Consider the following 16417-nt stretch of genomic DNA (forward strand, 5'->3'; position numbering starts at 1 on the left):
TGAGTAAGTTTAAAAAAGAAAAAGAGGAAGAAGAAAGAGAAAGAAGCTGGGTATGGTGGCTCACCCCTGTAATCCCAGTGACTCAGGAGGCTGAGGCAGGAAGATCCAAAGTTTGAGGCCATCCTGGGAAACTTACTAAAATCCTATCTCAAAAACTATAAAAGGGTTGGGGATGTAGCTTGGTGGTAGAGGCCCCTGGGGTTCAACCCCCAGCATCAATGAAAGAAAATCTGTATTTTAGAAAAATTAATTAAAATGTCATATAAGCAATAACATTGATTTGTATTACCAATGTTGCAATAGCTCAAATTCTTCAAAATCTTTTCTGTAACATCCTTATGAGAATTTGAAGATAATGTCAAAATGTACTATCAATGAATCTTCCCACCCAGCCTACATTCCTGCTTTGCTTAAGAATCATTAAAACAAAACAAAACCACCACATAAGAGCCCTCCCTCCGAGCCACATGAAGACAGGGATTTAGTTCACTTTTTAGTTTTTAATATATATTAAGAAGACCATGATGTCACTGTCACAAAGATTTTCATGGCTTCTTGATTATTAGCTCTATAGGGGCTAACAAATACACAGAGAGCCCCTGAAAGTAAATGCTCTTAAAGAACTGAGAAAGGTTTTTATTGTTGTTAGTTTTTAGGACTACCATCCTCTTTTCAATACAGGCTGCAAACTTTGAAGCTACTTAATGTAACTTCCACAATTTCAAAGCTGATTTTCTTTTTCTTGGTGGTAATGAGGACTGAACTCAGAGGTACTCTAACAATGAGTTATATCCCCAGCCTTTTATATCACTTATTTTTAATTTTGAGGCAGGATCTCACTAAGTTGCTTAGGTTGGCCTTGAACTTGCAATATTCTTGCCTCTGCCTCTGCCTCTGGAGTGGCTGGGATTATGGACTGCCACCATGCCCAGCTCATAGCTGAATGTATATTTTTTTATTGTCATAATTAACTTGCCAACTTAAAAGAAAAAGATATCATAGACATCGTCTGTATGTCTGTGTCATCAACTACATAATACACAGTATTATTTAAGGTGTTTGTTAAACAAGTTATCTTTGATGTATTTTCAATCCCCTGCTTATACACAATATCAAGTTATTTACTGAGTGCTAGTTAGGTTCCAATATCATGTGAAAAGCAAATATGAATTATCTAATCTAGTCCTTGTACTCCTCCTCGTCTTTTTTTTGTGTGTGTGTGTGTGTGTGTGTGTGTGTGTGTGTGTGTGTGTGTGTGTGTGTGTGTGTGTATACGCGCGCGCCGAGGATTGAACTCAGGGGTACTCAACCATGGAGCTACATCCTCAGCCCTTTTTATATTTTATTTAGAGACAGGGTCTCACTGAGTTTTAGGGCCTTGCTAAATTGCTGAGGCTGGCTTTGAATTCACCATCCTCCTGCCTCATAAAAGTAAAAGCTTAAAGGTAAGTAATCTATCAAAGGTAGTGTAACTAGTAAGTGGTCTGTTAATCATGAGCTAATCAAATATTTTATAAGTGACTTAAAATACTGCAGAAATGACTAAAAGAAAATATTAAAATTGTAAGAATTGCCCCCAAAATATTTTTGAATTGTTCAGAAAAGGGTTTTTGAAGCTTTCACAGTAATCTGGAAGGAGAAAGAAGATTTTTACAAGAGGAAGGACATATAATCAACAAAAGTGTCAAGAAGCAAATATCTTGTGTAATGCACATAGTATCAAATATGAGCAAATAATAAAAATAAGCAGGAAAATATCTTTACACCTAAGTTGATCACCCAAAGACAGCCAGACTGCTTACACTGGAAACTGTTTTACCTTCAACATGTCATATACACTTACCTTATTTGAGAATTTACTAGCTCTTTCCCCTGAAAGCTACTTGAAATTGATTAGGTAAATTGGCTAACTATTGATAAAAGGACACCAAAACTAGCAGCATTGAGAATGTATATGCATCAGCCTTTGCAAAATAATTTTTCCCTAGTATGCTCTGCTCTAATTGTATAGCAGCAGAATAAATTAACCACTCTAAATTCTCCACACTCATATCCCTGAAACTTTACAATGCAAATAAAATCTAAAATGCAAGAACTACTTAGATTTCAGGCCTCTTCACTAAAATTTTGCTTACATCCACAATCTTGATCAGATAATCCCTAGACCACCTGCTTTTCTTCTCACTTGCTGCTCAGGGGCTATCTGAATTTCTCTATCACCACTGATGCTTTCTTCTCAGCTCATAAATGTTCAAGACTCTTCTATTCTCAAAACAAAAGCCCTCCTTTCTGTGTACTTTCTAGTTCTCACTACAGACCTTCTTAAAAGGGACCTATCTGTTCACTATCTCTACTTCCTAACCTCCCACTCAATCCTCAACATTGCACACTCTGGCTTTCATCCTAGCACTCCACTGAAATTGCTTCCACAAGTAACTTGAGCTCAAAAGACAGTGCTAGTGGGCAGAGGCCTCTGTTGAGTTTCCACTGCATCCTCAGGGCCTGGCTCACAGCAGGGACTGAATACATTACTATAGTTCTTGCTGGGGCATTAATTCCACTGACTGCTCTTGAATAAGCCCCCACCCTAACTAGATTTCAATAACCCTACCTCTGGTCTTTCAGTGCTGGATCAAAATTAAGTTAGGAAATCTATAATTTCCATCAAAAATAAGTAAGTGTGCTCTGAGGGGGAGTGGTGTAAAAAGTGATGAGTGTGAAAGAAAACAAATGCAATCCTTTGTGCTGCAATACTTTACGTATAAGCTATGAAAAACATTGCTTAAAGGACAAAAATTTGTTAGTGTGTTAACAGACCTGCTAACATGAATATTTGCTTTGGTTTGGGATAATTTCTCTGCATATGTAGAGGTGTCAGCTAGTGTCACAAGAGTGTGGTCCTACTCTAGAAGTCCAACTGATTTTCCCATGCCTTCTTTTTCTGTCTTCCCAGCAACTTTCCTTAGAACTTCATGGAAAAATTTCCCACAGAAGGTTCTGCAGTCAGCTGACATAAATAGCTGACATGCTCTGAAAGATATTTCTTGCTGTACAGTTTAAATTAGCATTCTAGATAAGCATGATGAGTTAAACTTCAAGAGCTCAGGATATTCTGAGAAATAAAAATAAACAAACCAACTCCCCAATTCAAATCACAAACCACTTTGTAGACTTCCAAAACTAAAGTCATCAGTCTAGTCTGTAACTAGAAGATGCACACTTGGCAGTACCCTTTATTTGACAGTGCTGCTCTTCATGCAATTATAAGTACCTATCATGAGAGCAACTTTCTCAGAAGCAACTACTAAAAGGTTATAAAACTGCAATCGAATGCAATTACAACTACCTGAGTTAACAGGCAATATCCTAGATACTATGACTCAAAAACAAGGCCTTAAAATATGACCTAGGGAACAGCAGATTTATGTTACAAATTAAGTTTTTGCCAGATACTGTTAATTTTACTTTAATTTGTTCTCCGACCACCCATCAATTAAGAAAAAAAGGTGACCTAGAGGCATATGAAGAGACAGAAGGAAACCAGAAAATAAACCATGCTTAAATAGAATCTTACATGATCCACAAAACAAACAAACAAAAAACCCCATAACAACATTCTTGAAGGGGATTATCATAAAACAAAACTTTGCCAAAACAATGCTCATGACTGTCTGTAGATAATGTCATGAGTGGGTCAACCTGTACTGATAACCACATGAAAACTATAGAAGGAACCGAACCCAGGGCACTTAACCACAGAGCCACATCCCCAGCTCTTTTCATTTTTTATTTTGAGAAAGGGTCTCACTCAGTTGCTTAGGGCATCACTTAGTTTCTGAGGTTGGCCTCGAACTTGCAATCTCTTGCCTCAGCTTCCTGAGCTGCTGGGATTACATGCATGGTTGACCTTTTAATGGTGTCTTTTGCTTGGCTTAAAGTTTTACTTTTTCTTGAAAGGTAATTAAAAGGAAAAAATAGATAACATTCATTATTTGCAACATACCAAATACCTTTGATTAGAAATAATTTTAGAATTCAATTGTCATAGGAAACATTATTTTTCACACATTACCCTCTTTGTGATACACAGGAGAAACACATCTTCCATTATGATCTAATGTACATTAAAAAAAAAAAGTTTCACCAAACAGTATTCACTGTTTTTTAGTTCTATTTCATTTTTTTTTCAAAACTGATCATGATCTCCCTAAATTGATATTATAAACCAGAAATAGTTCTTAGTCCAAAGTTTATAAAAGTAATCTCTTTCCTTCTGATCCAAGTATTCAAAATCTAATTATTGCTACTATTTCGTCTAGCACACAAATAGAGGAGAATATGGCTTCGTGTCTCTCTCTCTCTCTCTCAGTGGTACTTTTTAAAACAAAGAAGTCCTCCTTCCTCTGGTACTTAACAAGAAAAAAATGCATTCTTAAATTACACTATTTTAATGAACAAACCAATCTGATGAAATTTAAGTGCTCTTTTTCTCTTTGCATAAAAGTAATTCACTATTTCTTTTCCTTCATACTACCCTCAATCTAGAAGCAAGATGCTTAAAGGATGGAGCTTTTTAAAAAACACATTACACAAAATATGAACATTTTGGCAAATTCTAATGATTTTGTTGTTTAGGTCTGCTAATATTAAAAAAAAAATTTGTGTGCCATATCTAGTAAAAAATGCTACTGGTGGGAGTATATATTGATTTATACATCCTACAGCAATTTAGTAATACATCAAAATTTTTAATGTACATTCTTAAACTGAGCAATTTCATCTGCAATAATGTGTCCCATTCATAAAAGTTGTGTAAAGATATTTCATGCAAGTATGAAAAACATTTAATTCAGTGTGGTTTAATTTTTTTAAAAAAGCATCTAAAACAATGTATCAATAAGTGAGTAAAAAAAGGTACAGCAATTAAAAAAAAGATAAAACTATTCTACTAATGGGAAAAAATCTTAAAAAGTACTTTTAAGAGAAAGCACCTTTTTGAAAGACATTGCTCTTTTGATTTTCCTACTATCTAATCCTTTCTCGTACAATGGATCTATTTCTTCTGTTCACCCTATAACTTTTAAATATGCTGGAGGCCTTATCCTGGCAAAATTCTTACCCACACCTCTATCTGATAGCTACCTGACCTCCAGATCTGCCTACCCAAATGTCTTTTTAAAAAATATTTACCTGGATGTCCTAGGGATATCTTATAGTCTCCATTTGCAAACTGAAATCAACTTCTACTCAAAAAAACAAAACAAAACAAAAACAAAAATAAAAAACAACCAAAAACCATTTATTAAGCCTTCAGATCCCAGGAATAAAGTTTTCTACAAAGTCTGAGAAGTGAGAATGAAGCAACAGGGTCAATGAGACTGAATAATCTGTTCTTATACAAAGTGGGGCTCTAATATTAAAACCAGTGTTCTTTTCATTATGTTATTAGGTTGCCTGTCTTAATTAATCCTTCTTTCATTACATTAAATGAGTCACGTTTGTTTCCATGTTTTTCTCCCCTCTTAGGCTATTTTTTTTTTAATTAGAATGGATGAACTGTAACATCTGAATTTTTACAACCATTGGTGGTACCAATGGTTAGCCAAAGTTGAGAGTCACTGTAGTAAGTTCTAAGGGATGATAAAAATATTTCTCAAACTGAAATGCTGAAATCATTGTGCTGTACACATTTATGTGAGAATATCATTAAGAAATTTAACGTTATCAAGATTTCAAAACTAAGGAGTTCCCAATATTAAATTTTCAATATTTTTCTAAAAATGAAACTTAGAAAATTTACTTATAGGATTAAATTTAATTATTGTAACAATCCTTGAAATATGATATTTCAGACATCCATAGTTTGGGGGCATTTCATTTCAGAAATGTTTAATTACTACTTCTACTAACCATGCTTATGACATAATATATTCCTTTCTGAAGCTCCACTTCTAATTATGAATATAATTTAAATGCATAGAATTCTTAGAAAAATAAAACCACGTTTAAAAAATTAATATTTCCTCTGCAAATGAACCTTAAGATATGAATACATGAACTGTAGCAACAACAAATACTTTTCTCCGTTTCCAGAAACCAAACTCATTGGTAATCTGATTGAAATCTGAGCTTTTTATTTCCATGTAACACTTACACTGTGCTTGAAGTAAACTTCTGAAACCTAATAAGAGACAGCTATCATCTGCTGTTCCATTATGATATGGGAAAATAAACCTGAATATGGGAAAAAGTACAAGGAATGGTGACTTAACTAGAAGTAAAAAGTAATGAATATTCAAATAATCATTAAAGAGTTGAGTATGATACTTGAAAAACTTGGTAATATATGTTTTCCAAGGAACAAAGATACTATTAAAAATAGTAAAAAGTATGTTGGGCACTGTGGCACATGCCTGTAATCCTGGCTACTTGGGAAACTGAGGCAGAAGAATAGCAGGTTTGAGGCCAGCCCAGGCAACTCAGCAAGATCCTGTCTCAAAATTTAAAAAAATAAACACATTAACAGGCTGGGGTGTAGCTCAGTGGTAGAACATCCCTGGGTTCAATCTCCAGAACCACAAAATAAATAAAGTCATTAATATAATAAAAAAGTAAAATAAAAAGTTATGAGTTAAATTATCTCAAGTTCATTAGTAAAATCTGTTAGCAATACAGGGTCTTCACATTTATTGCTAAGTTTCTTATTAAGTATTTCATCTTTTTATCTGCTGATACATCATAACTAACAAATACTGTTTACATAAATAAAAGATCTTGGAAGTTATATAGTATACTATCACATCATAAGCAAAGTGGAATAGAGTAACCTTTTCCTTTCCAATTCTCATGTCTCTGCTTTTCCTTACTGATTGTGTTGGCTATACTAATACCAGGTTTCATATTAATAGTAATGAGAGACATCTACTGTTCTATCTTTGTGAAGATATTGACTTCTGGGTTGATGTAAATTTTGTTCTATTTGAGAATTATCCTGTAATTCTCATTTAAGTTGCTTTGTTAGAAAACAATCAGGTACTAAGAAAAAAAATTAGACATGGCTTTTAAAATGCCTTTTCAGTATTTATGGAGATAATTACATAATTTTTCCTTAGGTCTATTAATGTAGCAAAAACACCAATACCTATTTGTAACTGCCCTCAGCCTGTTAGTTAGGAAGCCCAGCTAATTTTCTGCTGCAAGAAAAAGGTAAATGTTTCCAAATTATCAAATAAGCATTATATAAGATTACATGATTATACAAATCAAGTAGCATGTTAGTTAACTTACTTAATCTTACTCCTTACTTTCACTTTCACAGTCTTCAAAATAAACTTAAAAATTCCCATTAGTATTAAACACACCCAAATTAGTAGTACAGTCTGCTCTTCATATCCATAATTTCCACATCTACAAATTCAAACTGCAGATTGAAAATACTTGGTAATAAAATGTGTCTGTAATGAACATGTACAGACTTTTCTTGTTACTATTTCCTAAACAATATAGTATATCAATTATTTGAATAGCATTTATACTTTGATACGTTTTACAAGTAATCTAGGGATGATTCAGAACATTTGGGAGGAGTGTGTAGTCTATACACACATACTACACCATTTTATATGAGGGACGTTGAGTATCCATAGATTTTCATATGTGTGTGTACCCTGGAATTAATTCTCCATGGATACTGAAGGACAAGTATATAAATTTTTCTAGGTTTCATCTAGTCTATCTTCTTACACAACATACCCCCAAAACTTCAAACAATTTCATCTACCTAAAGTTTATAATTACCACATTCTAGGACTACCAGATTTTATCTCTACAGTCTAGCCAAGCCATTCGCTACTAGACTTCCCTCCACTTGAATTCCTCAAAGACCTCAAACTGAATTTAATAAGAACAAAGCTCAGGAGTCTGGGGATGTAGCTCTGTGATAGACAACTATACAAGAGACCCTGGCTGTGCAAACCACCATCCCCCCCAAAAAAGAGCAAAAGAAACAGAGCTCAAACTCTCCTTCCTTATATATCTTTGGCCTCTTTCAGGATCCTCTGACTCAATAACCCCCCATCCCACCATCACCCAGTTACCAACCAGAAATTTAAAGGGGAATTTACCTCATAAATTCCCAAATTCTGGAATATTTGTAGCTCTTTTCAGCTAAGCTGCTGAGACTGGCCTTGAACTTGCAACCTCCGTCAGCCTCCCACTTTGCTGGGATTACAGACCCGCACCACCATGCCCGGCTAAAAATCAAATCTTGTCATGTCAATTCTGCTTCTGATAAAGATTTTTAATTTCTCTCTTCTTTTTCTTCTTCTTCTTTTTTTTTTTTTTTTGGCAGTACTGGGGACTGAATCCAGTTGTGCTCTATCACTGAGTTATACCCTTTTTATCCTCTAGTTTGAGACAGGGTCTTGCTAAGTTGCCTAGACTAGCCTCAAACTTGTTATCTTGTTGCCTCAGCTTCCCAAACTGCTGGAATTATAAACATGCACTGCTGCACCCAGCTTGTTCTATATATCACTTCTTTATCATCTTTACTACTATTACCTTGATTCAAGTCCCTATAATCCTAAAGTTCTACCACTGTAACCAACTCCTAACTGATCTTTCTGCCTCTCTTTTTGTATTTCTATGATTTATTTTCAATATAGCTGTCAGAGATATTCTTTTATTGGGAGGGGGGCCCTCTAGGCATGGAATCCAGGGCCTCACCAATGCTAGCTAGACTACATACTCTCCCACTGAGCTACACTTCTAGCCCCAGCAGATCCTTTTAAAGCATGATTTATCTCAAATCCTGCAATAACTTCCCATCTCACATAGTAAAAAGACTAAGTCACTAAAATTTCTAAAAAGAGTCTCCCATACTGAGCCCCCACTCTTCTTGGCTGTATTCTAGCCACACTGGACTTTCCTGTCACAGGTCTTTGAATATTCTAGGCATACATCTGCCTCTACCATTCTTCCCTTATTCTCTTTACTTCCTTCAGGTCTTAAGCCCTCTCTAATACTACTCTATGTAAAAAAGCAAACCATAACAATCCTCACCTAATCCCCCTCAATTAACTCTTTTCTACATGATATTTAACATCACCTGCCATCTTATTGCTCTTATATTTGTCCCAAACACAAATATGAATGTATGAGTGTGCACTTGCATGTGCACACAAAGAAAATGAAACTTTAAGAGGTCAGATTTTTATTCCTTTTTTTTTTTTCATTTCAGTATCCCTAGAACCTAGAACAGGGCCTGACATATAACAGATGCTCAATAAATATCTGTTATAAGAACGAAGGGAAGAAAATATAATGGTGTTAGCAGATACTTAGTTGAAATGTTTTATGGCTTACTTTAAGTGTTTACATAAATTAACTTACAGTATTATAAATCTGATTTACTATGTAATATTCCTCTGGAAATTATTCACTAATATAGTGCTGTAAATTAAGCTTTGAATATGTGAACAACCTTAATTTATTAGCAATTTATTTCTGAAAGCCTTTCTTTTAATTTAGTTATTTGGAATAGGGGTGACAAGGATAGGATGGAGTTTTAAATTTGCTTTCTTCGTCTTTTCTCCTACACCAATAAGCAATGAATGATTCCTCATCTCCCGTTTTCCTCCCCACTGAATAGTTCCTGAACTTTTCTATTTCCCAGGGAAGAGGTCTAATTCATATACTTACGAGCCCCCACCCTAGGGTAAGGCCAGAAATAGAACTTGGAGTGTGATACAAGGCTGTAAGAATTGGCAGCACTTAGAGGAAAGCCCCGGCAAGTGAAGTCAATGCTGAGGAATCCAGAAAAGCTAACAATTCTTAATTCAAATGTTTGTTAAGTTAGAAATAACACCAACTCCTTCCCTGTTCCCTTTTTAAAACATACAATGCTGGAAGACTGCTATTTTATGTTTTAATTACAAAGGATTTCAAGCATATAGTGAAACTCAGGGAGAAAACAAATGATCAAGTACCCACCAAGCAGCTATGTTAAATCTTTTTTTTTTTTAATAAATACGAGAATTTTTTAATATTTACTTTCTAGTTCTCGGTGGACACAACATCTCTATTTGTATGTGGTGCTGAGGATTGAACCTGGGCTGCACGCATGCCAGGCGAGCGTGCTACCACTTGAGCCACATCCCCAGCCCTGTGTTAAATCTTAATCTCTTACCAAATCTGCTTCAGATTGAAGATAGTAAAGATATGTTTGAAAATTCCTGAACCCCTCTGAGACCTTTTAACCCTCTCCAGTTCTCCAAAAGTTTATCATTTCCATGAGATTTTAGACTTTTGTTACATACTCCTCAATTTACAGTAAATATATGGTTCATATCCTGGTCCTGTGTCACTTACCAATTGTTTGACATTAGGCAAGTTCCTTACTATCTCTGTGTCTTCGAGTCCTCTCTGAAAAATGGGGATAGCACTATCTACTACCTTATACAATTGTTGTGAGTATTAAACAAATTAATCCTCACAAGTATTTTTTAAAGTATCTTGCTGGGCTGGGGGTATAGCACAGTGGCTAAGCACTTGCCATCATGCTCTGGGTTCACACCCCTGGACTACGAAGAAAAACAACTACAAAAAAAGAAGGGAAAAAAAGAAAAGTACCTTGCTCATAGGAAGCAGTGTACATCAGTGTTAGTAATTATCACACAAAGCTGCAAAAGAATCTGTCATTGTGTGTAACTATACACACAAACATATACTGCTTAAGGACAGATTAACTACCAAATGACATACATAAAACCCATACTGTCAGAGAGTTTCAAAAGTGGATTAAAACCAAAAGTACTAAGTTCATTCTGGAAAGGTTCACTAGCCTACATAAGGAGGAATTGAAAGTGCTAAGAAAAAAAGAGCAAAATGACTTTAAAAAATTATAAATGGTAGATAACATTAAATCAGAATATAAATATTTGATCTGAATTCATAATGATTTAAAAATATCTAAATAGCCTCTTTTTATGAGATTTGGGTAGAGGGTTGGGAAAGAAGGGGCAACTCCTCAACAAGATGCTATTCAAAGAATATTTTTTGCCTGCTGAGGTTAAAAAAAAATGTACACAAAGTAAAACATTATCTGGCACTCAAATTTTACTGTTCTTCTCATTTAGCTCTTTACTAACTGAAGCAAAATTAATTTAAATTTAAAATGATGTTTTATAATAGAATTGACCTAGATAATATGATTTTTCATAATGACAATTAGATTCTACAAAATTTATTAATGCAATTATGGACACATTATCTTTGTTTTGACATGGAATTATTTTTAGTATAGTCTCTAAGTCAAAAGATCAGAATACATCACAACTTAAGTGCCCTATATATTATCTGACTTCCAATGAATTTCTTTCAAGAGCTTTTTGATGACTTAAAAATACATCTGTGCTTTGTAGACCAATTGACACATCTAATTTGATGCATACACAGAGGAACAACTAGAGCTAATGAGCATCTAGTAGATGCCATTTGCTGGGCTAGAAGTTTTTATTCACGATCCACCTTTTAATTCATGTGAAATATCTCTATGGACAAAATTTAGAAGGCTACTAAACAAATGTACTTCTGCAAAGTGTTAAAAATGACTACTACGAAAACCAACACTTAATCTTAAACCACATTAAAAGGAGGTAAACTATGCTAATGAACCAACAGAACAGAACTGAAACATTTGTTTCCCCTATAGTTCAGCATATATTTCTAATTCCAAGAGGTTAAACTGAAAGTAACAAATGTAACGTCAAGGAAAAACTCTACCCCACCCCTCCCAACAAAATCCCTCTGAGGGAATTTGTGTGGAAGATTTATGCCTTAGAAAAAGTTTATAAGTATAGTTATACTTTACTTCTCCTCAAGTGAGAACTCTGAAACGGAACAACTGTTTCTGTTTCATGCTCTCCCTACCCCCAACTCCAGTAAAAATTTTTACGTGTATGAGTCAGTTCTTCCCTCAGCCCCAGTAGAAAACTCAGTGGGAAATCAAGCTATATAACTTGAATAAACCACCCCCACCATCATCACCCACAACAACAACAAACTATTCTCACTACTTTCCTAATGGAAGAACCACCCCCCACCGCTGCTCATCCTCTGTCCCCCGCCCCAAGCAAGACGCTACGCCTGCAAAGCCGGGCGCTTGAAGAATAATGGTCCAACTTTTCGAACGCAATCTGGATAGAAGACGCAGATTATTTCTTGAGTAGTGCAAGAAGAAAGCAGAAAAGGTCCTCTCTGAAAAGAAGGCTCGAGCTTTAGGGCTCTCTCTCTGCCTGCTGGAGGATTCGAAATCGGCGTGTTTTAGAGAGCAGCACACTTCAGTTGCGGCCGGCCACAGGCCTCCGCGAAGCCGGCATGTTTACACCTGTCACGAGGGAGGGGGAGGGAGAAGGAGGAAGCCCGAGCGAAGCCCCAAACTTCTCAAACAGCTCTCGGGAGGGAGCGGCCGGCGCGGAGCTGCAGGCAGGTGGAAACCAAGGGGCAGGGCGAGACAGCGGCGGCCAGGGAGGGAACGGCTCACACACCCCCGGCTCGTGCCCGGGGTGGCGAGGAGGGTGCGGTGCGCTTCGGGCGCCGCCAGCGGCGTCCCCGCACCAGCCGCGGAAGGGAGAAGAGCCGGAGCCCGAAACCCGCAGGCCCTCAGAGCCGGCTCCGTCCCCACAGCCCCGGCTCCGCGGCGAGCAGGTGCTTCGGTCCAGGGCGAGGGGCCGGCCGGTGGGCCGGGCCGGGCCCCCTCACCCTATCCCTCGGTGCGGCCGGGGAATCCTCGCGGCAGCGCTTACCTGGCTCGTCCGGGGCGGCCGCGATGGGCATGGCTCAGGGGCCCGGGGAGGAACTGGCTCCCCGGGGAAGGACTGGCTATTCGGAGCTGGTGAGAGCGGAAAGCAGGCTGCTCCCAGCCCTATCAGTGCAGCAGCGCCATGGACGCCCACCCGGAGTTTCAGCGCTGCCGCGGGACCCCCATCCCACTACCCTCCGCCCTCTTCCGCCGCCGCCGCCGCCGCCGCCTCCACCTCCTCCTCCGCGGAGACCCCCCGCCCACTCCACACACTCTCCCATCATGCAGCGGGGGAACCGCTGCCGCTGACACGTCACTTCCGGGCGCAGGTGGCTAGGTCGGGGCCAGGCGCTAGTGGGTGCTGGGGGTGGGGGAAGATACTCTGGGGGAATTAGTGTCACAGAAAGCTTACCCTTGCGCAGGCGCCGATGCGCTGACCGCCGGCCGCCATTTTGGGTGCGGGCAAATTGCCCTTTCCTTTACTTCCTTTGCGAGTCATCGAAGTGTGGGGGATAGACATCCTCCGCCCTCCGCAGCCCGCTGGGGCGGCGCTGCAGGCGAGGGACTGGCGTTCCTCTCAGCCGGGTAACGTTAATGTTCAGCTCACGAGAGTTCAGTCTCTCGCTCTCCAAATAAAATTGCAAAGGTTTGGAAATACAGAACCAAATCTTCTCCACCAGAAACCTTCTAGACAGCATTTATCCGCTTGCCCCTTTCGCTTCCAGAAGCGACTTTTTGTTCAGTCTAAATTGTTTCCCCTTTTTATGTTAGACAACAGAAGAGGAAGCTGTTATTTAATAAATAATAAAGAAGTGATTGTTATAAATCAAATTTACGATGAGAAACCAGCCGCCGAACTAACAGATCGTCTTCGACAAAATAACAATAATGCGGAATTTTGCTAACAGGTATAGATGATGGTCGTTTTTCATAGATCCTTCAAATCAATTTATGCATTTAAACGCATATCTGTAACAGAGGTCATAACCGATTGTTTCCCTCATCGATCCTGAGCAGTTGATCCTTTGCGTTCTTGTAACCTTTCCCCCTCCGTTAGCATGATATCTCTTCGAACACCTGCCACTGTAAAAATCAGACTATAGGGCTCTCGGATTATTATTGTACAGGGTTCTACCCCACAAATTACAAGCCCTGTCGGGTCCTCGTTCTGCCCACATTTGCAAAACCTCTGCATCAGTAATTTGAATAATTTAAAATAGTTCCCAAACAGCAAAGCTCACAGCTACGCAGAGAAACAAGGATGGGAAACACCCTTCAGTCACAGAGAAGTGTCCACCCCTTTGAGTAGAGGAATAATACAAATCAGAGGAAAGATAAGGACAATAGCAGTTCATCAAGGTTTATCCCGCCTCTGCAATGTTATAGACAAATTAACTTGGCGCGCTAAAACAGACCCACATTTGTCTCTTTACAACTCCATTGCTCTAAGATATACAGAAACTGCATCACTCTAAATTGGAGTACCAATTGCTTTGTGGTTACGCTAGATTTTTTGTTATTGCTCAGTCACCAAAGTGAGAAAAATCTATATGGCTTGTCAAATTTATTCCTATTGTATTTCGCCCCCTGCTGGTTTAGCTCGTGTGCAAGCTTGGAAAAAAAAAAAGTTTGTAAATGTTTATCTACCAGGAAGGAAAGAAACAAAAATGTGTGTGTGAGAGAGTGTGTGTGTGTGTGTGTGTGTAGAAACTGGAAATGAACTTATTTTAGACAAACACATACTTGTTTTCATTTGATGACGCTAATAAATACATTGGAATAAGAAATACATTGGATAGACAAGATCCTACAGCGACTATTTGCTAAGAAATGTTTCAATAGTGAACTTTAAATAATTTAGTGAATTTTAAAAGTTTAATGAATTTAATTATCAGAACGTTAATTGCCTGATGTAGTGGCACACACTTGTAATCCCAGCTATTCGAGAAGCTAAGGTAGGAGGATCTCAAGTTTGAGGCCAGTTTAGGTAACTTAGAAAGACCCAGTCTCAAAAATAAAAAAGGGTTGTGGATGTAGCTCAGTGGGAAACTGCTCTTGGGTAATTCCCAGTAACCCTCCCCACACCACATACACACACACAAAGGGGGGAGGGGCTAGAAAAATTAAAAAGAAAACCCTGCTGCTAGGAAAATATCTTCCTGATTTCATATGTAACATGTGATTATAAAATGATGATTTTATCAGGTAAATGTAGAAATCAATTCTAGCCTCTTAAAGCAACAATTAAAAAGACTAACTTCCAACTTTGTCTATAGATTTGAGTAGCTATTTGGCCAACTGACTTATGAGTACAATCAACCAAACTAACTAATACTCTTAAATGAAATTCTGAAGATAGCATTTTAATACTTACAAAATTGTACTTAAAAAAGGAAAGTCTGTGACTGTTTTTAAGATGATCAACCTGTGGGAAATATGCTTATTAAAATTAATTGCATTTGGAGACAATGATAGTATTGTTTTTGCTAACTTAAGTATGACCTTAATTGTATTATCTGAGATTGGTATCAAGAAAGGAAATAAAATGGCCAATTATCATTTCTTGTATTTATTTCTAGTTTTTCTCCTGCGAACACTTTTTACAAGGCTATAATCACAAAATAATTAGGTTTTGTATTTGTTCTTTCACCTAATGGTATGTTGTAAGTATTTCTTCCTATTAACATCTTATAAAAGTTCAATTTTAGTTGTCTACACAATAATTGATGGAGTAGAAATACCATGATGTATCTAGTTCCCTATAAATGAATAAATTCCATTATTGCAATCAATACTTTGATGAATATTTTGTGTATGTGGCTTTCTCCAATTTTCAGAATTTTTTCTTAATATAAAAATTACTGAACCAACCCAGCAGCTCCGGAGGCTGAGGCAAGAGAATCATGAGTTCAAAGACAGTTCAGCAAAAGTGAGGTGCTAAGCAACTCAAGTGAGATCTCGTCTCTAAATAAAATACAAAAAATAAGGCTAAGGATGTGGCTCAGTAGTTGAGTGTCCCTGAGTTCAATCCCCAGTACCATAAATAAACAAACAAACAAACAAATAAATAAATAACTGAACCAAAAGGCTATGGATGTATTATCTTCATATTATTTTCCAAAAAATCTATGTCAAGTTACATTGCCACCAGTACCAGGGATGTGCTGATTTTAATGTCTCCTCACCAGCAATGGATATAATTAAAAGGAAAAAAATTGACTACACTAAAAATAAAACAAATGTAATTCAGTATATTATTTAAGAAATCAACAAATAAGCAAGCATGAAACCCCAGCAATGTAATGTTATGGAATAGGTCTATGAATAGTCTCTATTACATGATTTTCTAAAAGTTACCTAACTTTGCCTCAATTTTCTTGTGTGTCAAATGAGAGAATGGAACTTGATCACAGGTTCTCACAGGTTTTTAGCACATGTATCTCTTTAAGAATATAGTGAAAGCTTTGTCCTGTTCTGTAGAAAACATCCCCACAGACATTCAAACATCTTAATCTCCTACAGTCATTCATGGAATAAGGTCTGTGAACCATACCTTAAGAAAACTACACCAAATGATCCCCAGAGTCCTTTTTGTTTCTAAATAATTACCTATGATAT

General features: G+C 37.3%; 1 protein-coding gene across 6 annotated transcripts in view; it reads right to left on the minus strand.

Moving 5' to 3' along the window:
• The window catches only part of Aftph (aftiphilin), a 124704-nt gene that overhangs the window by 49791 nt on the left and 58496 nt on the right, over positions 1 to 16417 (minus strand). For 5 of the 6 annotated variants that reach the window (XR_005727477.2, XM_040271309.2, XM_040271308.2 and 2 more), the window contains exon 1: positions 12804 to 12942. The exons of the other annotated variant lie outside the window; for it this stretch is intronic. The gene's annotated coding sequence lies outside the window, so the exon portion shown is untranslated. Of the gene's footprint in view, positions 1 to 12803; positions 12943 to 16417 lie in introns of those variants that run through there. 6 annotated transcript variants of the gene reach the window in all.

Source organism: Ictidomys tridecemlineatus, chromosome 12, assembly GCF_052094955.1.
Source record: "Ictidomys tridecemlineatus isolate mIctTri1 chromosome 12, mIctTri1.hap1, whole genome shotgun sequence".
Classification (NCBI taxonomy): Eukaryota; Metazoa; Chordata; class Mammalia; order Rodentia; family Sciuridae; genus Ictidomys; species Ictidomys tridecemlineatus.